Source organism: Myotis daubentonii, chromosome 14, assembly GCF_963259705.1.
Source record: "Myotis daubentonii chromosome 14, mMyoDau2.1, whole genome shotgun sequence".
Lineage (NCBI taxonomy): Eukaryota > Metazoa > Chordata > Mammalia > Chiroptera > Vespertilionidae > Myotis > Myotis daubentonii.
Window position 1 is genome coordinate 39,587,184 of NC_081853.1, and position 25,777 is coordinate 39,612,960.

Here is a 25,777-nt window from a genome sequence, read left to right on the forward strand (position 1 = left end):
TCTGAGGCTGGAATTAAACATTGTCTTCATGAAAGAAGGCAACGCTTTACTTCACCATTCACTCAGCTCCTAAAATAGACTGGACCAAGTAACCATAAAAGGGGCTGCTGAAAGGAATAATTGCCAAATTATTATTCACCTAATAATTCTAAAAATCAGACCCCCTACTTCTCTCACATACAAATTAGAATATTTTTAAAGATGCTGAACTCAATTTTCTCCTTCTTACATATAGACAGGGTGGAGCAAAAGTAGGCTTATGGTTATGAACACTTGAAACGCAGAGTTTATTCTTGTATTGTTATTTATTAATTATTGTATTATTTTCCATATGAACCTACTTTTGCCCCACCCTGTATTTGTTTGAATGATGTCTTTAAGAAACTTATTCTCAGGGCGGGGAGTGTGTGTGTGTGTGTGTGTGTGTGTGTGTGTGTGTGTGTGTGTTGGAAGGAGACTTATATTCTTTTATGTTGCACTTGTACCATATTAACTGTTATTGTTTTTAGGTGAGAGTGGCTATGCTTTTCTGATCACAGAACCTGGACATAGATCAGAATTAAAACAGACGACTTGTCTTGGCTGGGTGGCTCAGTTGGTTGGAGCATTGTCCCCATACCCCAAAATTGTTGCAGGTTTGATTCCTGGTCAGAACACATAGCTAGCTTGCAGGTTTGATATCTGACTGGACATGTACAGAAGGCAATCTCCCACATCAGTGTCTCTCTCTCTCTCTCTCTCTCTCTCTCTCTCTCTCTCTTTCTCTCTCTCTCTCCCTCTCTCTCTCTCTCTCTCTCTCTCTCACACACACACACACACACACACACACACACACACACACACACACACCTTCCTTTCTCTCAACAAACAAACAAACACAAACAAAATCCTTAGATGAGGATACATAAATAAATGAATGAATGCATAATTAAGTAGTAAACTTCTTTTGTATTAAAGAAAAATTTTCCTTACCCCAAACCTATTTCTTATCTCCTATCATCTTTCACTTTGGCCAGACCCAATTCTTCCCCCAAATCTAGCCCCAGGAAGCTCTCATTCATTCCCACCATAGAAGGGATATTAGGATGATGGTATTTTGGGATGCAGAATCTCATTCATATCCATGCTCCTCTCTCTGTTTCCATTACTTGAAGGGGCCACGGTTACTCTTCTGAATCATTCTCTGTCACGTGTACCCTTGACCATTTTTGTAACTGCCCATAATTCTTCCAAGACTGTCAAACTCACAGTCTTTCTGGCTCTGTTACTTATTCCTCTGCTGAGTCTGATAGACCAAACCCAACAGACTTCACTCCAGCTCACCTCTTCCTTTCCTGTCCTATTAACACCCCCATATTCTGGGTAGTGATTGCATCACATTTACAATTCAGCAAAGATTTCCCCAACATACCTTCTTCTTTATGTCACTACTGGCTCCCCAATATCCTACGAACTGTCAGATCAGTCTCTAATGTCAAGCCCTGAGTCCTTAATCTACTGTGTCTGCCTTTTCTTGCTAGAGTTCCTTATCCAATCCTAGCATTCTAAATCCCCATCAACCAACATAATGCTCATTCCTGCATCCGTGTTTTTTGTTCATGGTTACTTCCTTAAGACTGGCTTTATCTCTGACATTCTCAATATCCATGCCCAAGCAAAAGTTTCCTTTAAATTTTACATCTCATGGAGCCTCACTCCCATAAACTAAAACCAGTAAACACATATGAGTAGCCACCAATTTTCTGGCCTATATGCTACCACCCCACATTTAAAGATATAAATCTAAGGGTGACAGTGACTTTCACTACTATTACAATGGAGTTGGAGGGGGCATCTTCCAGAATTGCTCAGCTCTTCAAGAAGGTGTATGAAATGCCCTTGGTTCCTTTCTTGCTCCCTAAACCTTAAAGAAATTTCTTTCAGAAAGGAATATTTTCAGCCTCAATGAAAGTAGCATAAAATTTCAATGAAGGCAATATCCATGGAAGAAAAAAGTATGTATAGTATGTATAGGTTATTCATTACTCTAGTCTAAACCCCAGTACAGACCTTAGCACATATTACATATTCCAAAATATATATTATATAAATATATATTGAATGTGTGGATAATAGCATCATTGTTCAAAACCTTTTCTCTACAGAGCCCTTCCCTACCAGAGGGTTGTATATGCCTGCGGCCCACTGACATGAGGAATCACCAAGTGACTGACTTTGCGCCCCCCCCCCACCCCCGCAACCCTCAATAACAACATGAGTGAAAGTGACCCATTCATCCATTTCCTAGAAGATAGTTTAACAGGTAATGTATAGCTTATCATTTCTTTCTTTTTCCCTGTACCATAGTACTAGGTGTACCTGTTAATAATGTGGATTGTTTTCAACACAAGCAATGCCTAGATACACCTGCTCCATCAGAGTATGTCCAAAATTAAAGGCATATTCAGCAAAGTCATAACAAACAACACACCTTTGTTTTTATAAGCCATTGAGATTTGGTGGTCATTTATTACTATAACATAGCCTAAATTCTCTGATACAGAGATAATAAAATATTTGAAGTAGAATAATTATCTCCTAGTACTGGCTATTGTCTCTGAAACAAATGAGAATCCCTTTTATTCAAATGGCTATTGTCTCTGAAATAAATGAGAATCCATTTTATTCAAAATTGTGAATATCTTCAATACAGATATTAACTATTTCAGATCCAAAACATAAATTATCAAGTTAATACTTTTATACTTGAACTGGTAGCCTAGAAGTATTGGTATTATTCCCTGAATGGAAAACTTTAGAAGATTCTAGAACTGTAAGTTAATTTAGTTCAATATTCAGACAGGAAATGCATATTTCTCTGTATAATTTCATCTAGGATACCACTTGAGAAATTTATCTTTGCTTTATGTAACTTTTGTGGAAATTTTCCTTCTCAGATCTGATCCATAATTTAACATGTGTAATTAACACATGTAATGATGTGTTAATGATCTCTTATTTATACAGCATCCAGCTTCAATGAACACAAAGTACTCTATTTACTTAATTTATTCTCTAAACATATGCATCTGCAACTAACTTTGGAGTTAAAATAAATTAACTCCACTAACGAGTAGATTTCTACAAAAGAATATTTATTAAAAGGCAAGAATAAAAAATTAAGGCATGCAGATATTCGTTTGCATGACAGAGTATTTAAAGCTTTTGATTTAGAATGAAGAGTACCAAAAAGTATTTCCTATTCCCTATCAGTGTTCAGCAGCTCCTGATGACTACCCAGAAACTTACATTTTTATTAACATCATAAGAACTTAATTTGTAATGAAAGGCTACATTGCAATTGCAGCTAATTCTACACTTACCTGCCTCTATAATTTGCTTTACTTATGGCTTTCTCTTACATTAATATTCATCACAAAATCCCCCTTCCAATATTACTTGATTTGACAGAAATGCATTAGCTATGACAAATGCTTCATAATGTACTCAGTATTAATGCAAGCAGAATCTATGGTAATTACTGCTATTTAAACACACTGATTATTCCTGCTGGTCTTCTTTAAGAAATGGAAATAAAATCTACAGCCATCAGAAATTAGAAATATCTGTTTTTAAAATGCACTTTATATTAATATAATCCCCCTAAAACATCTATATAAAGAGGTAGTGGCATATTATAATCATGGTGGCCTCATATATTTATTTGAAGAAAGGAAGAAAATAAAAAAAAATAAACTTCTCACTTGTATAGGGAAAAAAGGGGTCTCAGGAGGATGAGTAACTTGGTATAACAGTAAGGTTAAGCCTTTGATCACTCAATATCAATTCATCCTCCTTTCTTTAACAATTCCCTCATTCTCATCTCATGCAGCCAGATCACCAGCTCCTTTCAATAAGCCAAGCTCCAGAAGATGGAGAGGATTTCTTTTCCACTGTAACGATACTAAAATTCATAACACATATGACCTGATTCACTAGTAAGCTATTTGACGGGTGGTATTACATTTGACTTGTTCAATTTTGTAAGGTCATCCCACAAACGCAGTCAACTTATTTCAGGGGTTATGAATCATTTCAACTTATTTCAGGGGGAATGAGTCATTTCAAAGTAGCAATTAATTTAAAGCTATCTTACGATTCAAATGTATTCAGATGGCTATCTGGACATATATGGTGTTCTCAAGGATTTTAACCAAATAGCAGCATCATTAACTGCCATTTCATTAGGTACATAAATCACTAAATGTCATTTTCAAAAAGCACATTTCAAGTTTATTTATCACATAAGGTAATCCTTCACTACTTATTTAATCTTCTAGGCTTTCCAGATTTGTGAATTGATTTATTGAGGCTGACTCCAATGCTAGGCAGAGTGAGTGTGACAGGAAGCGCAAACCTGTCGAAGATACTGGCTGAGAAATCACCGAGTGACTGAGTTACCTGGAAGGCATACAATTAAGAATTCTACCATCATAAAAATGGGGATCCAGATAGACTTTGTTGCATTATAGGAACATAAGTAACATTATATATCAGAATGTACAGACTGGAAAAAAATTGAACACAAAAGGGATGAGATGCAATAAATGAGGTAAAACACTTATTTAGAAATAAAAGGCAACCCCCCCAAAAAGTAAAATGAATTATTATCAAGAATAGGTATTATTTCCAACAGAGAACATAACCTTTGGGATTCCTATACATTCCATTCAAATCTATAGTTTCAGCTCGTGTATTATAATTTTGAAGTGCACCACTTGTTACTGCCTACTTTATAAAATAATAACTCAAAACTTAGAAGAGCTGTATCTCACAGGGTATTTGATTAAAATCATTATCTCAGTGGTTTTAAGATATATTTTTAGCTGAGGGGAAAAGACTATGCAGAAGCTCAACTATTAATAAATACAGAGATTCAAGTTGGAGTGAGGAATCCAGAGTTCTGACCTCAAAACCTCTGTGTAGCTCAACATAAGCCGTGGGGTTGGGAGAGCAGATGTATTCCTCTTCCCCACTGAAGTGCCCAGGATAGCTTATTCTATTTGTTAGATTGCTTTTGCACAACTCCAAAGACAGAACTCAATGTCTTCCAAGGTAGCCCAGAGTTCATTTTCCAGATAGCTTTTAATTTTTAGGGAAGCCTTTCTTATGGAACTGAAACCCATCTTTCTACAACTTCCTTTCACTGTCTGGTTTGCTAGTGTATCTCGGGGACCTAGAAAAGCACATGACTGTAGTAAGTGTTCAATACAGAGTCATTGGATAAATGAGTGAACAAACAACCTTCTGTTTAAAATTTTTTAAATGTCATAATCTCTTTTCCAAATATTAAAGTATTTGGACACTGTTCTCAACTATTTCTCCAGGTTCAGTCCTAGTTGCTTCAAGGACTTTCCCTGTGGTGTGGTTTCTAGGCCCTTCACTGTCCTCAGTAGTTTGAACTAGCCTTGAACAATTTCATTAACGTTTTTGAAGTGAGGAGGCCAAAACTAAGCTCAATGCAGTAAGATAGGTTGAGAAGAGCAGAATAAGTAGAACTCATTTGCTTATTAATTATGAGTAGGATTGCAATAGTTCATGGCCTAGGATCATCATTAGTTGACTCCTACTTTAAATCAGTGGTCAATGAATTGTGGACTGCAGGCCAACTCTGTTTCAATGTCTGTTTTTATAAATAAAGTTTTATTGGGATATGGGTACATCCATTCATTTATGCACTATCTATGGCTGCTTTCACATTACAGTGGCAGAGCTGAGTAGGCATGACAGGGACTATATGGCCAGTAAAGCCTAAAATATTCCCATTGCGTACTTTACGGAGAAACAATAAATTCTGACCCTGCTCTAAATCATTCTTTCCAAGAATCAATGAAAGTTCAAGCCAAGGTAAATAGTGTCACCAACCACCATAAACCCAGGGAACCTGGGAAAATACCCCCTTCGAGGCAAAGCTATCTTTTGCCTTAGAATTCCTTTAAATCAGAATTTCCCTAACCTCTGTAATCGGTAGAATTATCTGTGAAATTATTTTCAAGTGCCAATTCCTGCCTCTAACTAGGTCAACTGACTCAGAAACCCAAAGGTGTGGCTTTGACTAATCCCTGGCCTCCACAGCCCTACCCTAGTTCTATCCTTCTACCACAGTGCCCTTCAGCTTACCTCTGTTTTTATTGTTTGCTTGCTTAATTATTACTTTAAAATAATTTTACACCTACAGAGAAGTTGTAAAAAGCATAGAAAGCGTTCTCCTGTAGTCTTCATCCAGATCCCTGCCATGATGACATCTTATATACCATAGCAAAGTGGTCAAGATCGAAAAAACCAATGCTGGGCAGTGCTCTTAACTGAACTACAGACTTTGTTCAGCTTTTATCAGTTTTATCATGATAAATATTAAATCTTTTAAGATGTATATTTCTGTGAATTTTTATCTCATGTAGAGATTCTTGTAATCACCACCACACCAGGAAATAGACTGCTAAATCACTCACAAGAAACTTGCTCGCGCTACCCATTGTAGGCTCTCTCCAACTCTAAACCTTGGAAACTACTGCACAGTATAATTTGGAGAATGTAACATAATGGAACAATGAAGTATGGAACCTTTTGAGCCTGGGTTTGTTCATTCACCACGATGTCCTGGAGATCTGCCGAAGGTGCTGCATGGAACAATAGTTTAGTCTTTTTTGTTGTTGAGTAGCAATCCACTGTATTGATATATCCCAGTTCATTAGTCCATTTGCCCAGTGAAGGTCATTTGGGTTGTTTCCAGTATTTGCTAAGTATTAACAGAACTGCTATAAAAACCTGTATCCAGGTTTTCAAGTGAACATAAGTTTTCAATTCTCTTGGGCAAATCCCCAGGAGTAAGGTTGCTGGGTCACATTGCAGGCGTACATTTACCTTTACAAGAAACTGCCAAGTGTTTTCCTCAGTGTCTGTTCCAGTTTGCATTCCCACCAGCAATGCGTTCCAGCTGCTCAGCATCCTTATCAGTACTTGGCATTGGGTTTATTTATCTTATTTTAGCCATTCTAGTTGGTGTGCAGTAGACTCTTATCATGGCTTTAATTTGCACTTCTCTAAAAGCTCATGATGTTGACTATCTTCTCATGCGCTTACTTCCCATACATGCATTCCTTGGTGAAATACCTGGTCTAGGCTTTGCCCATTTTTCGAATTGGAATGTCTGTCTTCTTAGAGTTTAATGTGTTCTTTATATATTCTGGGTACAAGATCCTTGGCAGATATGTGAATTGAAAATATTTTCTCCCAGACTGTGCTACCTCAAACATTTTGATTTTGATAAAGTCCAATTTGTCTTTTCCCCCCTTCTTTTATGGATCATGCTTTTGGTGTCATTCTTTAACGCCCGGGGTCCAATCAGTAGAGAGAAACTACATAGTAATCTGAACAAGGAAAGTTTACTATTAACTGTAATAGGGGGTTGCTTGATGATGATTGGCTACTAATAAGTAAAGAGATCTCTAAGTAATATATAACTACTAGATGTGGGAGCAGACAACACCCCTAGGGCTGAGGTCTGTGCCTAAAGAGCTTGTGGTAGAGGGTATGGAGATGGCTCACTGAATGTTGAGAGGTTGCCATGGGACCTTCCTGGAAATCTGTCCTCTAGGTACCAGGGAAAGCTGTCCATGGGCCGGTATCTCACCGGAGGCACAAAGCTGACCAAATTGCCATATGGGTGTGTTGGGAGAAGCTGCTGACTTGTGGGTGCCTCTAGATTTACACCAGGAACTGGGTATTTATGGGAGAAGCTGTCCACACTGCAAGAATCTAGCCAGTGAGTACTTAAGACCAGGAAGACAGACCACTTCTTCCTCCTGCAGTGTCTCTCCAGTGCCCTCTACTGACAAAGCTTAAAATCATGCCAGTTAGTAAAGGAAGGATATGAAAAGGATCCATTTTCACAGGCTGGGACGGGTCCACAGGGCTCCTCTGGACAGTTTCCACAGGGCCTGTTGGAGAGGGACACTGCCTCTGCCTGCAGCGGCATTGAGCATGCTGGTCAACAGGACACTTCCCCTCAGTTTTGGTTCCCCCCAGGATGTTCACCTAGAGAAGGGTGTGTATGGCCACAAAGGTTCTATCTATAGGGCTACTGTCTTCTGGGTCTAGAAGAGGATTAGAAACAGCACACTTTCCTTGGGTCTGCAACCATTTCTAGTTCCAGGTTGCAGGCTGCTCTGCCACCCAGGCTGGGATATAAGAAGGCAAAACAATAACAACAATAACAACAAAAAGAAACAATAACAACAAAATAAAAACAAAATAAAGAAACAGACAAAAAAGAGGGTACTTCCCACTGGGTCATCCTAAGGTCCTTAGTCTCTCCACCCTTCAAAGTCTTCTGATTGTTTCCTTAGGTATTCTGTCCAGGGTTTATACTTATAATTTGGAGGAGGATAGGATAGAATGAGCTTTCTTCATCTTCTCTGGAACCAGATACCCTCAGGTCCTATGATTTATTTCCTTAGACCCCATGCCAAGGCTTGTTCCACATGTAGGTGGTTCTGAATCTGGCTCAGGGAGATTCCTTCCAAAAATGCCCATCCTGACCCACAAGGCTTCCTTATTGGCTAAAGACGGAGATGGGCCATAATGTGGGCAATAAAGACATGCCCGCATCATTAAAGAAGGGCAAGGTCTACTAAATACTGGAGCAGACGTGAGGAAAGAACTGAAATTGTCCTAAACTGTCAGCTGGTGGTAACGAATGTTCATTTGGCATCATTGATTCTCGCCTTTGTGGTATATCAAAGGTCCCAAAATACCTTGGCACTCTTTCGACTCTACCACCATCTCTGACCTTGCTAAATATCAGCTTCCTCCATGGGGTTTCCTCCCCCCCCCCATTTGTGTAGACCTCAGAAGAGTGGGAAAATCTACTCCTATCTCAAAATTACACATGAATCCAATAATTCTGATCATGATAATGATCACAATGGTAAATAGTAACAGTGATCTCTCTACCATTTCATAGTACCTACTATGTGCCAGTCATTAAGATAGGTGCTTTAACTGCATTATGGATCATCCTCATCACACTTGATTATTTGACAAATGAAAAAGTTAAATGGTACAACAGAGATTAGAAACCTAGAGTCTGATTCCAAATCTTGTCTACTTCCTAAAGTAATACCTCGCCTTTACCCCATTCACACACCCTCTCACATGTATTACCCTTTTTGCCTGTACCTTTGGGCATACACTGTAATATTCAGATTTTGGTTTTATCATTAAAATAAAAATAAAAGCTCCCTGGTGACAGTAAATTATCATAAGTCTTGGAATACCTACCTGACACAGAATCCTGTTTTAGGCATTGAGTGGCTATTGATTTTCACAGCTTCTATTAAAAGAATTAATCTAGAGTCCCAAATCCATTCAATGACCAGCTGAGTGGATGGGATGCTCAGTGATTAATGAGGCTAATCTGACTGATAATCAAAACTGGACCATGCATACATATGAGCACCCAACTTGAGTTGAGGAGTCACTGTATGCATTAATTTATAGCTGCATATGAAGAAATGGAGCAAAGTGTCATAAATGCAAGTACAAGTCTTTCAAATGCACATTTCAGACACACGTACTTTACGATGATACCTGATGAAGGCTCCCATCAGTCATGTCACAGCCTCCCGTCCTGATTACAAAGTACAAGCTGTCCATTTCTCTGAACATGGTGACATGTTATCAAAAGATGATAAATGTCCTCACAAACAGGTAGGGCTAAAAAATATGCTTGCAATATTTCTCTGTGGTTTTGCAACAGCAAACATCTTGACTAAATTTCCTATACAGTATGTTGGGGAATAAAAAGCAAAAGGCTTCAACTCTCAGGAAAGCTCAACTGTAAAGAGATAAAAATCAGAGGATCTGGGTACTGGAGTAGACATTACATCTAACATTACCACAATCCAGAGCTGGAATTTGCTCCAAAAATTCTTAATGACTACTCACATGTCCTGTACCAGAATTCCTCCACAGAAAGTGAAATATCTGGAGTGCTCTATTTGATAGAAAGTTCTTTCATTTGCTCATCTGCTCATTCATTCATTCGATGACTACTTATATCATGCTTTTTAAAAAATAAGCTAAGAGAGTATGCAAGGCACTAGTAAAACAGTCATTACCGAGACAGACATATTTTGATCTTAAGGAACTTCTCTAGTCACTGGAGGTGACAAACAAACAAAACTGTACAATAAATAAAGTATTTACATGTGTAATGGGGAGTCCATATGTGGTATCAAAAATAAGTTCTTTTTTACATTGAACCTGGTGAGCCCCTCTGTATTTCTCACCAAATAGCCCAGGTTGTATACTTTTGTGCCATACAGAATGAGGCTTCATTCATTCTTCTACATGGTGACACGCCAGATATTTAAGGATAGCTAGTATTGTACCTTCAAAAGTTCTCCAGGAGAATTTCTTCCAGAAATTTTAAATCTTTCACATTTAACAAAAACTTTGGCCCTTAATTCAGAACTTTGGTCTTCCATGATGTTTTTGTTTTTTTTTCTATAAGTGGAGTGGTTCACAATCTATCGTATCTGCTCATAATCACATTTGCTAAAATGAATTACAAGGCTCTAATATACATATATGCAAGAAGGGCTTAAAAATGGAGGGGAGTACATGGATATTTGGTGGACACTGCAAATTCTACATTTTACCTAACATCCTGATAGTACATCTAACAACACAATTATCATCCTCATTGTCTATACTTTACTATATCACTTCCAACTGTAATTACACATGCAATAGATAACACATCCATACATGACATGAATATAGTATTAGAATGGAGGAAACTTGATTGAGGAATGAGAATAAAATAATATGCTTACTAAAAATACAACACATATAGCTGGATCTCAACCTTGCATCACAGAGCAACAAGATTATGGCCCAGGATCAGGCCTCTGAAGCTAGATTTGCTGCGTTCCACTCTTGGTTCCATCATTACCAGTTCTGTGACTCTGGGCAAGTACTTAACCTCTCTGTTCCTTATAATAATAAGGACATTTGATGATCAGTTGTGCAAATTAAGTAAATAAATATATGTAATATATTAGCATGCTGGACTCATAGTATATGTTATAGATGTGTGTGCTATTGTTATTATTACAAATAAACGCAATAAAAATGTATTTTTTTTGGTTGTCCATGGTTTATTGATAATATTATAGCACAGCAGGAAGATTCAAATGGCTCCATGCGGTGTTTTGAAATTCATTCCAACTATAGGCCGAGTGACCTGTAGGTTGGACAGAATGCCAAAGTCCAAGAGCTTCAGCATCTCCTTAGTGTCAGGATCAACTTCAAAGATCTCCTGATCCAGGCTGAGCCCTCAGGAACATAATCATCTCTCCTTTCTCTCTTCTTCCTGCAGCGAGATGGAGACACTTCTCATGGGGCCTCTCTGAATCCGCTTCATCGGAATGTGTAATATAGCTCGCTATCTTGTTTCGGAGCTTCTTGCTGGGAATAATGGCAATTTCCTTGCACATGCACTTATTGGTGTGGAAACTGTTGCTCAGGTGCTGGTAGTGCTTCTCACTGATGACCTGGGCCGCCTCCTTCACGATCTTGGTGCGAACATAGCCCATCTTGGTGGGTCCTGGTGAAAGCTGAAGATGTAATGTCCTTACTTGCTAAAACCAAGTCACTCTTCCTTAACAGCTTTCACCATGCTCAGTTGGAAGTGGGTGGGAAGATGGAACTTTCACATTGGATTTATGAACAGCATCACAATCTTTCCGGGTTGAGTAGTCTCCTTTGGATTTTTTTTTTTTTTAATTCTATGGCACAGAGATAAAATGTATCTCTTCTTCTTTTAAAAATAAAATGATATAAGACCTTTTGCTTTTTCTTAGTAACAGTTTTTTTTCAATACTAATTATGTTCCAGGCAGAGACCTAGGAGGAGGCCTGTTTGTCAAGTAGGACAAATAGGAGACACATATAAGACAGGCATTGCAAGGGCAGGGTTGCCTATCCTTGATAACCTCTTTCTCTTCTTGTGCTTGATCTTCTTCTTCCCTTCCATTAACTTCAAAATTTTAATTGTTCTTCACATTTGTTCTAATCTACCTGGCAGTTAAGGCAAGAAGAACAGCACAATTCTTATTATGAGAAAGGAGATAGAACTCCAGTTCTACAAAGAGTTAATATCAATTAGCCTTGTGTTGCCTGCACGTATCTCCATATCTAGAATAGAATATTTTGCGGTACTGCAACCAAGGCAAAGCTTGTAATCTTATCCTAGTGCATCTGCAGAAGACCTGAAATGCATGGCTCTGATTTAGCTGGTCCTCCGCCTTCTGCCCATCCAAAGTCACAGCTCTATAGAAACAGGACAGAAATGACACTGAGGAGATTGCCTTGGAAAGGACTTGTACCCACTGGGCAGTTTGCTACATAAGTCTTAGCTGTTTTCTTAGGCCAGGGGTTTTAGAGGATGAATAAATCCAACTCTCTGGAATGAACGTTTTAGCATTTATTTGTTTAAACTCTCCAAGCAGTCCAAAAGCATTACCTGGAGGTAGAACTTAGAATTGGATTTCTAGTCCCAGAGGACACCGCTGTTGCTGCTGGAATCGGCCTAAAGCCCTCGCATGTAACAAGCACATTTGCAGTGAAAGTCTATTAATAAACCGATGAAAGCTCACCAGTTAAAAGCTAAAGAATGCTATTTAATGCTCTCTTTTGCTTTTAATGGACTGAAACCTGTTAAAACACTGCTAAATAATAAGGCAAATTTTTCTTGCAGTTGATAGAGGGACAAGAACACATGCACACGCGCGTGCGCGCGCGCGCGCGCACACACACACACACACACACACAATTGAAAGATGAATTCCAATAGGCTCTATATCAAAAGGAGCTGGAATGGAGCAAAACCTAGAGTCTTGAGGGTCCACGAAGCCCCACAGAATGGCTGGAGATAAAACTGGAGACATTTCACTCAGACAGAACTCTATGATCACATTATCAACTTTTCCTGGGGCTATTAAATCAGTGGAGCAAAAAATAGGCACATTTGGTCCACAGACAGAGAGAGCTGGGTACAGCAGAGAGAACTGAAATGACACAACAGATGTCTCAGGGCTCCCATATCAAGGTGCACGCTCGGAAGGGCTCTTCCGGGGGCTCTACTGCAGATAATGGTTTATTGAGCGCAAAAATGAGAGAAGTTAGGGGATGGAGTTTTAAAGACTTTCCTTATTCTTTAAGTTCCCAGATAGGCTGTTTCATCTATTTTTGGATTCGTGATGTCAAACCAACCAGTTGAGGCAGCTCTTACAGTGAGATTTTTGCTTCTGTGATGCCTGTCAGGTTTCAGCTTCACAGTCAACATTTGGTTCTTCCTTCCTAGCTAGGAACACTCATCAGCCCCACTCTAAGCTATGGGTTGTCCTTGACTTGAAGTGGGTTTCAGATCCCTGGACAATGGTGAAGTTCCTGGTCAGAACATGGCTTCAATGCCAAAGACACCTCACTCTTCTGGTTATGGAGGCCTCTTTCTGCTTCCCTGTCTTGTTTGTCTGAGTTTGGGTTCCAAATCTTCCTCTGAAAAGTGGAGGCTACCCATTCATCTTTTATATATACAGTATCCCTAAAATTCTTTTGCTTTGATGTATGGCTCTGGGCTTTTGAACCTTATACCAACCTGAATTCAGCTCCTGCTTGCCTCTGCCACCACAATCAGTCTTTCCCTGTGACTGACCCGATTTTTCCCTCGCTATCCAAACCATGCCACCCTGCTTTTTCTATTGGAATAGAATGGAAGATCACTGTGGCTGATTTTATTTTACAAAGATGACCACAGCAATAGTTCCCATCTCACAGGACCATCTTATACTGCGACTGACACTCTGCCCTGGGGCCTGTCTCAACCAGTATGATATGATGGAAGGCCACTGTTATGACATTAGGTCAAAAGGAAACACATCATCAGCCTGGCTGTCTTTTTGGAACCCAGTTGCCATCCTGTGAGAAGCCCAGGGCATGGAGAGGCCACCGGTAGTTGCTCTGGCAGACAGTCCACCTGAGGTTCCAGCCAACAGGCAACAGCCTAACATGTGAGTGAGGAAGGCTTTGTGAAGACTCCAGTGCAGCTGCCATTTCACTGGAAATACACAGAAGACAGTCCACCCCCTCCCTCACCCAAATAAAAACCCCTGCTTAGCCGAAACCAGTTTGGCTCAGTGGATGGAGCGTCGGCCTGCGGACTGAAAGGTCCCGGGTTCGATTCTGGTCAAGGGCATGTACCTGGGTTGCGGGCACTTCCCCAGTGGGGGATGTGCAGGAGGCAGCTGGTCGATGTTTCTCTCCCATCGATGTTTCTGACTCTCTATCTCTCTCCCTTCCTCTCTGTAAAAAATCAATAAAATATATTTTTAAAAAAAAACCCTGCTTAATCTCAGAATCATGAGAGATATTAATAGCTGTAATAATATTACTAAGATACTCAAAATTATTAAAATAAATAATTGTGATATTTAAGTATTTGTTCCCACTGTCACACTCATAGTGGTTGGCTTTTCATATGCAAATAATTGAACAAAATTAAATAGCTGAATATCTGGAGGCCTCTAGACCTGGTATATGTGAAGTAGGGCCCGGGGGCCAAATCCAGCCTGCTGCCTGTTTTAATAAAGTTTTATTGGAACTCAGATTATTTTCGCTTACATATCGCCAATGGCTGCTTTCATGTGACGGTGTCAGAGTTGAGTAGCTGTGACAGAGACAGTGTGATTTATAAAAGCTAAAGTATTTAATACCAGGCTCCCTTACAGAAATACCTTTTCTGAACTATATTCTAGACAAATAAGTCAACTAGGGCTGACTTTTTTATTGTAACTTTTGACAGTGTATATTTACCATATTGCTACATGATATATGTGTATGTTACGCAGCTATGGAAAGTTTTATTTTCATTTTCACACCAAAGGTAAAGCTACACATATACGCTCATGTATTTGTGTAAAGCTTTCATTAAACTGAAATATGCCACAGGTATCCTCAATAGCCATATATGTGATTTTCATAATGTTTGCTGTTGAACTGAGTGTGAGTTGAGGTACCCCAAATTCAATATGTTCATTGCCCAAACCAAGGGGTGTGACACACTATAGTGAATGTTTTATTTTCCCTTCTGGACTAAGAAGAGAGCTGAGAAAACCAGAAACTCCTAACAGTTCAGAAATTTACACTGGGTGGGATTTTGATCAAGATAAAATAAAGGCAGATTTCTTACTGTTTTAAGTAAAGACAAGTAACATCTCAAATGCATTAACCTGACCACAAAGTACCTACAAATTGAATGCATTTGCTTTATGCATTATAAATGTGTTGTTTTTTTAAAAAATAAAACATTTTGTCAATCAAGGCCCACTTGATTTCTTCATTACTTTTTGCACTAAAAAAATAAAGTTTTATAGGATACGACTTAGGAAAACTGTCTTACCTTCCCCCATTAATTGCAAGTATGAGGAAAGATGGTACCTTTACCCTTTTGAATGAAAGGAATATTAGTGGACAGAAACACTCAATGGTTTGACAGCCATGACAAGTAAATTATTCTATCACTGCTCCAACCATAGCTCTTAGATCAGTGGTTTTAACACAAAGATGCATAATCTGGATAGAATCTTGGATTATTTTGAAGTAAGATACTGGTCTTCATCTACTGTTTCCAAAGCCTTTTTAAGACCCATTCATCCTTCAGGGTGATGAGTAATGCCCCCCTTTCCTGGAAACAAAAGTTAACACATACAGGTACCTGGAAATAACTAGAAGAAGGATACTACATTACAAATATATCTTTCCATAATATTTGCAAAGGAGAGATTTTACAAATAGGGAGATAACTGTTATTTCTGTCCAATTTCTGATATTCATATTCTTTTGCAGGAAATATTCTTTAAAATGAGGATATCATTAACTTAGAAATAATACCTTTACAACATTTAAAAAAGTTTCTGTATGAGGCTAAAGTGCAATAACTTATATAATGACATATTGAAATTTTAAAAGCTATAGAAATAAAAGCCACACTGTTTTTCCTGTTTAGGAAATTGTCAACCTTATAGGGAAAACGATTTATAACCTTGAACTCTAGACTATATTACCTTATTTTAAAATACCACTGTATACTGATCTAAAATGTCTTCTAACATAGGAGGAAGCTTGCATTTGTGAACTCTGAACCAACCCTTTCTAGTTTACTGGATTTTCAATTACTAAAATGACTGCACTAAATATCACCTTAGTTGCCTGAAAGAATTAAAGCACTTTTCCAAAGCAGAAATTCCTAGGAGTTAATATACATCCTGCAAGACTTTAATCTCTTCTAGTGTAGTTAATTTTTTATCTTTAATTGATAATTTTGTATACTCATTTAGAAAAAAATAATATTTAATGCCCAAAATAAAAAAAAACAACAGACTTTTCTTTTTCTTTTATATTAAAGACCTGAGTCTTGTTCTTCCAGAGAATTCTTTCACTGTCTAGAGAGTATTACAAAATCAACATACATAGAAAAACTAAGGTGAAATGGCTTCACATGCAACTCCTAAATTATCTGCTATAAATTTTACACAGAGAGATCAAAGATGTTACTTTCCAATACACATGGAGCTTTCCTGTCTGGCAAAATAATAAAAATAACAGCATAGTTTTCATTAACAAAATGTAGACTAGCAAAAAGCTTTGGCCCTTAACCTTATCTTCTCTTCCCAGCTTCCATGCAGGCGAAAAGCACAATAAAGACATAAAGAGCATAAATGTGGGCAGGCACACATTTAACAAGTCCAAGGGCTGATATGAAAAGGCAACCATTTACAGCAGCACCTTTGGGTATCAGAGGCTTTTGCAAAATAAGAGGGCTACCCTGAATAATCCCACAGATACGGTGATATCAATTAGCAACCAGGGGCTAGCGCTAACAAGGACTATGGGAGGATTAAGCATTTTGCTGCCTAAGAGGAGACAGAAAGGCAAAAGCCTTGGGAGGATTCCAAACTCAGTTCAAATCCTAGCTGTGCCGCCTACAAATTTGTTGACCTCAGTCAAGTGATTTAATTCAGAACCAGGTCTCTTTATCTGCAAATTAAGAAGGTCTTCTTCCCAGAGTCAGGTACTCCCATAACCTTCACAAACCTCTAGCACAGAATTTCTAAACCACTTGGTTATAATAGCCTTTTGTTCTCTGTCTCCTCCACTAACGTGAGTCACTGGAGGGCAGGAGCCACATCGAAAACCAAGCAAATGCTGAGTACTCATTAAAGTAACATTTCATCCAAGGAGTTAATCTGGGGATTACACACCCTTGACATTAAGCTTAGCACATGCCGGTTAATAATATCTGTGCCTCTTTCTTCCTCCCATATGAGAGGGTCACTCCAATTGCTCTAGATTCACATGGCACCACATCTGCTATTTTCTCCTGACAAATCATTTCCTACCCTGTATTATAGTTGGGGCTTATTTCTTGTCTTCCCAATCTTGCAGATAGAACTTGTGTTCTGCCTCTTAGTTTTCATCTCTGCAGCCTCTGATATATTGCAAAAGTACATACAGATAAATGAGTGAGTATGAATAAATGGATACAAGAATAAATAAATAACCTCAAGTTCATGATTCAGACTTAAATCGCTGACCATTTCACAAGGATGGAAAATATATTCTTTTCCACGCTTTCTTTTACTTCCTGGGCAGCATGAAAGAAATGCATTTTTTTTTTCTGGTTTCATTTAACTCTACCAGAGAACTCCTGGGGAAACAGAAAACTGTGTGTGTGTGGGGGGGGGAGGGGGCGGGGAGAATAAAATAAGGTCTAAATGGGCATCATTACTGCTACACATTCTGCATCTTGACCTTCACCTTGGAGTTTGGCCAGGCACCAACTGTGGGTCTGAGGGTGATTGATTTGAGCAGTCACTTAAGCGTAAAGTGTTGTCAAGGCTGCCCTCAAACTGAGTCATAACAAAAGCAAGCTAGAGCCCTGGCTGTGCAGGGTCCGAGTGGCACAGGCTCTGCCCCACAGAGTTAAATATGCTCGCTGCCCTCAAATTTAACCTGATACCAATGTCACCAGTTGAAGTTAGTACATAGTCAATCTGACTCAATAGAGCTTTTTAAAATGTTCTTAACTCTCATTAGAAACTGAAGTAGCACAGTAATTTAATGATGAATCTGAATGCAATTATGATAATTAAAATAGCAACTTAATTTTATGCTGTCTCTGAAAAATGCTCAACCCAAGGGTTGCATATTCAAAGTCTGAGTTACACTGGTTAATGCCTTTGATTTGTATTATAAATTGGTAAATGCAATAAAGTTCAATTAGTCAAATTTATGGACTATATGCCCTCAAACCATTACTGCATATTTTAGACTGTGTTAGTTTTTTCTGTTAAAAGAATTCTTAGGATGGTCTTCCAGAAAATAAAATTAATATATTGCCCTGGCCAGTTTTCTCAGTGGTTAGAGCATCGGCCCTCAGACTGAAGGGTCTCGGGTTCCATTCCCAGTCAAGGGCAGGTATCTTGGTTGCAGGTTTGATCCCCAGCCCTGGTCAGGGGCATGCGGGAGGCAACCAATCAATGTGTCTTTCTCCCGTTGGTGTTTCTCTCTCTCTCTCTCTCTCTCTCTCTCTCTCTCTCTCTCTCTCTCTCTCTCTCCCTCTCTCTCTCTCTCTCTCTCTCTCTCTCTCCTCCCCCTTCCCTTCCACTGTCTCTAACAAAAACAAACAAAATCAATGGAAAAATATCTTGGAGGGAGTATTAAAAAAGTAATATATTTTTATTTATTGATTGTTTTAATGCAAAACTTTGAATTGCTGGGATAAAGATATATAGGACAGAGGTGTATGATCCATCAAGGAAGTGAAACTTTGGCGGGGTTGACAAGCAGGGAGATAGACCATTTCAAAGGTGCTGGGACACAGAGCTTATACAGAAGCCCGGAAGTAGAAATCAGCCAGGCAAAGAGGGTGAATGTATTTGTACATGTTTGTGTACAGCCATGCATGTATGCACTGGCACACAACATGTGCCCCATCTGTGCATAAGCACATGTGCGTGGAATGGGGTGAGGTATAAAGGAAGACGCTGCCAGGCAAAAGAACGTATATGCCTTGATTTCAACCCTCAAGTGATTTGTTGGGCGGTGGTTAAGGAGAGATGTGAAAACCTGCCAGAAATGGCAGGGATGGGCTAGATCACAAAAAAAGTTCTGATGCCAGGTTAAGAGTTTGGAATTCAGAGAGCATAAATGCAGTTGCAATTCTTAATTTAAATATCTGATTCAGTTCGGGTTTACTAAGACTTCAGTACAAGCTTTCTGTCTCCTAACTACGAGAAATGTGCTGTGAACATGTTTTGTTTCAAACTCCGTGTCTATTACTAGTACATATCAAACCCTTCCCTTTCCCACTTTGGAGACAAAGTTCTCTAACTCTCCCATGATTTTACTGCTCATTTCACATTCTGTCATATCTTATTACTGTCCACATTTTTTGTTACAGTTAAGATTCTACCTTTAAGAATTATTTTGCAGTTGAACATTTTTATCATTAATCTCTACTCAATTCCTAAGAACAGCACAAAAATAGAGGGAATAAACATCCCTTCAGAAATTAAAAAAAAACATACATACAAAGGCACAGATAGACACAGATGTTTCCATAAGTGTGACATCTGTAGACAAAACCATCGGGAATATAATTTCATTTTTAAAATTCATCCAGGTGTCTAGTATTTCACAGATGCTTATTAGATGGCTAGCTCATCATTTATTTTATAGATTTGATGTGTATGGAAAGAAAGACAGTCACATACACAGTGTGTACATATACACGTGCGTGCATGCACACATGTATACACAAGTAAGGGACCGGTTGCTTTGGACAATAAGATAAAATTATCACTAGCTGGTCAACTTAATTTTAATTCCCCTCTTACCGTGCAGGCCATACACCAGCACCTAAACAAAGCTGCATGGCAGCTTCTTTAAGCACTTTAGGTCCTTACTGCCTCCCTCATCCATTATACTGAAGAGGATGCCATGTTCTTGTCCACATGAAAATTCACTGTGACATTCTTCTGTGACTCAAGGAGGGATTCATATGTAATGTATCTAGTTCAAAATTCTTATCCGCCTAATGGAACCCGCAAAATTACATGCATCTTGATTTCCTCATGCACGGAAAGGACGTGGCAGGATTTTTTGTTATCCCACGTCACCCCTAATATGCAATTTGTCATCACTGATTCACATGCAAAGAGCCTAGGACCACAATATTCAGCTGAGCATTGGGTGTCCCCCTCCCTCCCCCTGCTTCTGAATGTCCCTTCTCTTTTTCCATCTCTCTAGGTATCTGCTTCCACACACCCTGCTAGCACTTATCACACATCTTGAGAAGGGGACACTTGATCAAGTCTCTTTCTTTGACCAATCTGAAGCATGACATGAGCCAAGGCTAAGAAAAGAAAAAAGCACTTTCATTTCAAATCAATGGTCTCACATGGGTGCATGAACTCCTGTGCCAAGATGCTTGCAATGGGGCCCTTTATCATCATAGTGATTGTCCCTGGGAGTCTTTGTTTGGGACAATGGGTCAGAAAAGAAAGACCCCAGGAACTAGCACAATTTCCCAGATGCCAAAGACGCATTTATACCCAGTTACACCAGATCTATAAGTGCTGATAGAAATGTGTCCCTTATCAAATGATTTTATATTGCCTCGTAGACTACAACAGAGCTATGGATTCGTAAGACACAAAAGCCTTTTTTCTTCTTCTTCTTAAAGAAAATGTACAATACGAATTAGAAAGGCCTGGTATAGTGGGACATTTTTAGGACAGGCACTACAAACAGAAACTTGTATGTAAATATGTGTATAGAATATTTCCATATAATATACACCATACTAAACATATATGCATTACGATACCAAAGATACATGGCTTTCTGATGTCAAGCCCCGGTTGTACTTTGTTATACTTTTCATTATACATTTGGGATATTTGAAGCCTATGTCAAGAAAAGCAAACGTTTCCCATCTTCCCTTTGAGAACAGAAACAAAGCAAATTCTTACTTGTCTCCCGCTGAAAACTGTCTGCTTTCTAAATGACATTGGCATTGGCTTTTCCTTACAAACTATTCATCTACCACCTTTAGTTCCAGATCACCAGTCTAATGATTTACCTCCTAGCTAAATGGAAAGGGAAAAAAAGGTCTGTGTCTAGTTTTGCCTGGCACTGGGCCTGATGTGAATAAGATAATACTCAGGAAAGGAAAGAACTCAGACTCTGTGACCTCATTATTGACTGACCTTCCCAAAGAGGCTCTGTTTCCTGTTGTACTTGTTTGCAGGCGCTGGCCATCATTTCATATCAGATATCTTCTTTATCATTAGAAAAGTCTCTTTATCGCTCTAAGTCCCTGAACAAATAATGTGTATTCCAATAAACATTTACAGCCAATATTAATCCACAGCGAATAAAGCCTCCTTCGCATTCATAGACTTTCTCAACGATAGATTCAAAAGTATTTCACTCTTGGCACCTTTGAGAGGTGAGTGCAACATCCCTGGATTATAATTCTATATTTTAAAAAGGGAGGGGAAATAGATACGAAAAGACTGAATTATAAATGAAAAGTGCAAATTCAAATTGTAACATGGTACCTTTAATGAATATATTGGCAATTCACTGAGACTTGATAGAGAATTGTGTAATAGAGTCCAGGAGAAATGTTCTCAGATCTTGACAATTAGGCTAATTAACTCCCGATTGCTAGTCACTAAGGGGCATTAGAAATGTCAAGCATTCTTTATCTGTGCAACTAGAGAATGTCAAAGAAAAAAAACAAACTTTAGGGTTAGACTTCATGACCTTTATGAAAACTTGTACCTCTAAAATTTGATGAGAAATATCTCAGAATTCCTTAGATTAATGAGAACCATTTTTCTTTCATGGAAACATCTACTCACAAAAAAGTCTAAAGCTTTGCTATGCTTTAATTCAAGAACAAACTCATTGCTTCAAGTTTTAAAACTATCTTTTATCTTTTCAATAAAAAATACTCTGTAAAGAAAAAAATAAATAAAAGGATTATTTAAGTATGTATTCTTAACAAACATGTCATCTAGCAATAAAAAGAGGTAAAGACATCTACACTAATAAAAGACAAACATGCAAATTGACCATGCCTTTGCTACACCTTAAGCCATGCCCACCAGCCAAACAGAGCGACTATATGCAAATTAACCCAACCGAGATGGCAGCTGGCAGCCACGGAGCTGGAGCAAGCAGGAGGCTTGGTTGCCCCCATGATGGAGGAAGCCAAGATTCCCGCTTGCCACGTTGGGCTCTGAGCTCCTCTCAAGGCTACAAAGTTTCAATTATAGAAGGTAAATAAATCTCAGGATAAAAAAAAAAGAAAAAAAGAAGAGGCTGGGAGCTTCCGTTGCACAGGGGGGCTTGGCCAGCCTGAAAACGGCCCTCAGCCGTTCACCCAGACTGGCCAGGCACCCCAGTGGGGACCCCCACCCTAAAGGGGGTGTGGCCAGCCTGAAAACAGCCATCAGCCCCTCACCCAGGCTGCCCAAACCTTCATGGGGTGGGGGTCCCCACTGGGGGGAGGGGGCTTGACCAATCTGCAAACAGGCATCAGCCCCTCACCCAGGCTGGCCAGGCACCCCAGTGGGGACCCCCACCCTGAAGGGGGTGTGACCAGCATGAAAATATCCATCAGCTCCTCACCCAGGCTGGCCAGGCACCCCAGTGGGGATCCCCACCCTGAAGGGAGTGTGACCAGCTGCAAACAGCCATCATCCCCTCATCCAGGCTGGCCAGGCACCCCAGCGGGACCCCCACCCTGATCCGGGACACCCATAAGGGCAAACCAGCCGGCCCCCACCCATGCACCAGGCCTCTATCCTATATAATAAAAGGGTAATATGCAAATTGACCCTAACAGCAGAATGACTGGGAATGACTGATCACTATGACACACACTGACCACCAGGGGGAAGATGCTCAATGCAGGAGCTTCCCCCTGGTGGTCAGTGTGCTCTCACTTGGGGGAGCTCTGCTCAGCCACAAGCCAGGCTGATGGCTGCCAGTACAGCGGTGGTGGTGGGAGCCTCTCCCGCCTCCTCAGCAGTGCTAAGGATGTCCGACTGCAGCTTAGGCCTGCTCCCGCTGGCAAGTGGACATCCCCCGAGGGCTGCCAGGCTGCCAGAGGGATGTCTGACTGCCAGCTTGGGCCTGATCCCCCAGGGAGCGGGCCTAAGCCAGCAGGTGGACATCCTCCAAGGGGTCCCAGACTGCAACAGGGCATAGGCCAGGCTGAGGGACTCCCCCGAGTGCACAAATTTTTGTGCATCGGACCTCTAGTAAAGTTCATATTTTAAGAAGAATATGGTATGGTAGCTAGAAAAGTATGGATTCTTATGGGAATTCACAGGCAGAAGGAAAAAGAGGAACATATATACATTTAACAAATTTAAAAGAACAGTATAAGAAACAAAGATTAAAGAAGTGTGTCTGCAGTGAAAATACTGCTGGTGAACAATGAGAGAAACGTTTGGAAAGGTAGGTCCTGGTCAAATCACAGAGGGCTATGAAGTTCAGAAGAAAGATAAATTGAAGGTTTCTAAGTGCTGTGACCTATGTACTGTCTAGTATAAACAGATAGCAGGATGAAGAGGATTGTCAAGGGGCAAAAATTGAGGCTAGGGCAATTGTATGGGCAGCACACCCACCTGCAATGCCAGGAAATGGGTAGTAACCGTGCATAAAAGAAGGAAAAATGTTTTTCTTGGGACTATGAGGGGAGTGGATTCCAACAATTGAATCAACGTGCGAACTGAGATAGTGAGAAGAGCCAAAGACAATGAGCAGGACCAAAAATGAAACTAGGAAAACAGGATGAACAGAAAGTTGGGGATGATGGTCAAGATGAGTTTACCTTTTTTTTCATTTTTAATCTGAATAACAGAAGTGCTGACAAGCCATCCCAGCGAGTGAACAATGACTCATGGAAAGTTAGGTCAGAATTGAGGGAAAGAACAAAGTTAGAAATGTGGAATGCTCAGACATCTCAGCACAAGTGACAGTTGAAGCCATGGGGGACTATTGTATTTTATTGTTCACTCACACAGTGCCACCTCCTTAGAAGAGATATTCTTCCTTGCCCATTATAATCAGGCTTGCCCATGAGACTTGGCAGTGGAAGTGAGAGATATGTTATAAATTCACTTCCATTAAAAAGCTTTAAAAGCCTATTGATTCATGACTCTCTTTTCTGTCTTTCATAGAAATGGTAATATTAAGCTAGTGACTGCTTCATTAGCCTGGGCCTGGAATTAAATAAACATGGAAAGAAAACCACAGCTGATGTGTGGTGTGAGTGAGAAAGAATTAGTTGTTGCAATAATCCCTGGGATTTCGAAGTTGTTTATTACTGCAGTACAATCTAGCCTAACTAACTGATAGGCACTTGGAATTAATAAGGTTTCCCAAAAAGGAAAAGTAAAGAAAGATCAGAGGCCCTAGTGGGTTTGGCTCAGTGGATAGAGTGTGGGCCTGCGGACTGAAGGATCCCAGGTTTGATTCCAGTCAAGGGCACATGCCCAGGTTGTGAGCTCAATCCCCAGTAGTGGGTGTGCAGGAGGCAGCCAATTAATGATTCTCTCTCATCATTGATGTGTCTATCTCTCTCTCCCTTTCCCTTCCTCTCTGAAATCAATTATATATATATCAATATCAGAGGATGACTTAGCATAAGACTAAACCCAAAACCTCTGAATTTTTCAATTCATAGGAAAAAAAGAAGAAAAAACAAACACCAAATGAGTTATATTTGCCAAATTACTTTGAGCATAATTTCTTAAGTTTTTTCATTATGTTTTTTTGTATAAAACTCTTATATTAAAAAAAAAAACACCCACACAACTAGCTAGATCAAAGTAATTCCAGTCAATGTTGAAAATGGAAATATTTACTCTATAAAAAATTCTTTAATAAATAGCAATCATCCTCATGTACTAAAGTTTTGGAGTGTTCAAATTATTTTTAAGAATATTACTTTAGTCGTGTAAATATTTCTTGTGAATTCACCAATCGAATACTCCTCATTAGACCACAAGGACTAAACTTAGGTTTTAATGTTAGGGAGAATCTTTCTTGCCTAGAGATAGGGGAGCTAGGCTTTCTGTGAGCAGTCAGTAGTTGATCACTAAGCATTCTCTATTACTCACCACTCCAGCACGCAGACTGACATTAAGTAATAAAAGAGAATTCCAAGATCATAAAATTAGTGAATAAAAACTTACCCAATGTGTCAGTTAGACATATTTGTTAGCCCAAGGCAGCAATTAAAACCCCTAATATATGATTTAGGAATTTAAGAGGAATTGTTTTCACAGCTCTCTTTTTATTAAATAGAACTGGGATGAAAATTTGTTTTTTTATGAGTGTTCTATTTCTTGAATGTTTGAGAAACCCAGGAAAAACTCCAAGTCAGTTTTATAATTCAAGTCCACATTACTTCTTGCCCTTTTCAGTACTGTTGCCCAGCTTTCTCTTAAGTTTCTTATCTACCAAAGCATTGTCTATTTAGCCTTTGTAAAAGCAAATAGTTTTTTTATATATTTGAATTGTTTTTAAGAGTAATTTGGTAAAATGTGATTTAATACACATCTATATATTTTATGTATGGATAAGCC

At 39.3% G+C, this 25,777-nt stretch overlaps 1 protein-coding gene and 1 pseudogene across 4 annotated transcripts in view; both read right to left on the bottom strand.

Moving 5' to 3' along the window:
* Nucleotides 1–25,777, bottom strand: part of ZNF385D (zinc finger protein 385D) — a 718,409-nt gene that overhangs the window by 50,975 nt on the left and 641,657 nt on the right. The gene's annotated exons all lie outside the window — the stretch shown is intronic.
* On the bottom strand, nt 11,237–11,819 carry LOC132215606 (small ribosomal subunit protein eS17-like; annotated as a pseudogene).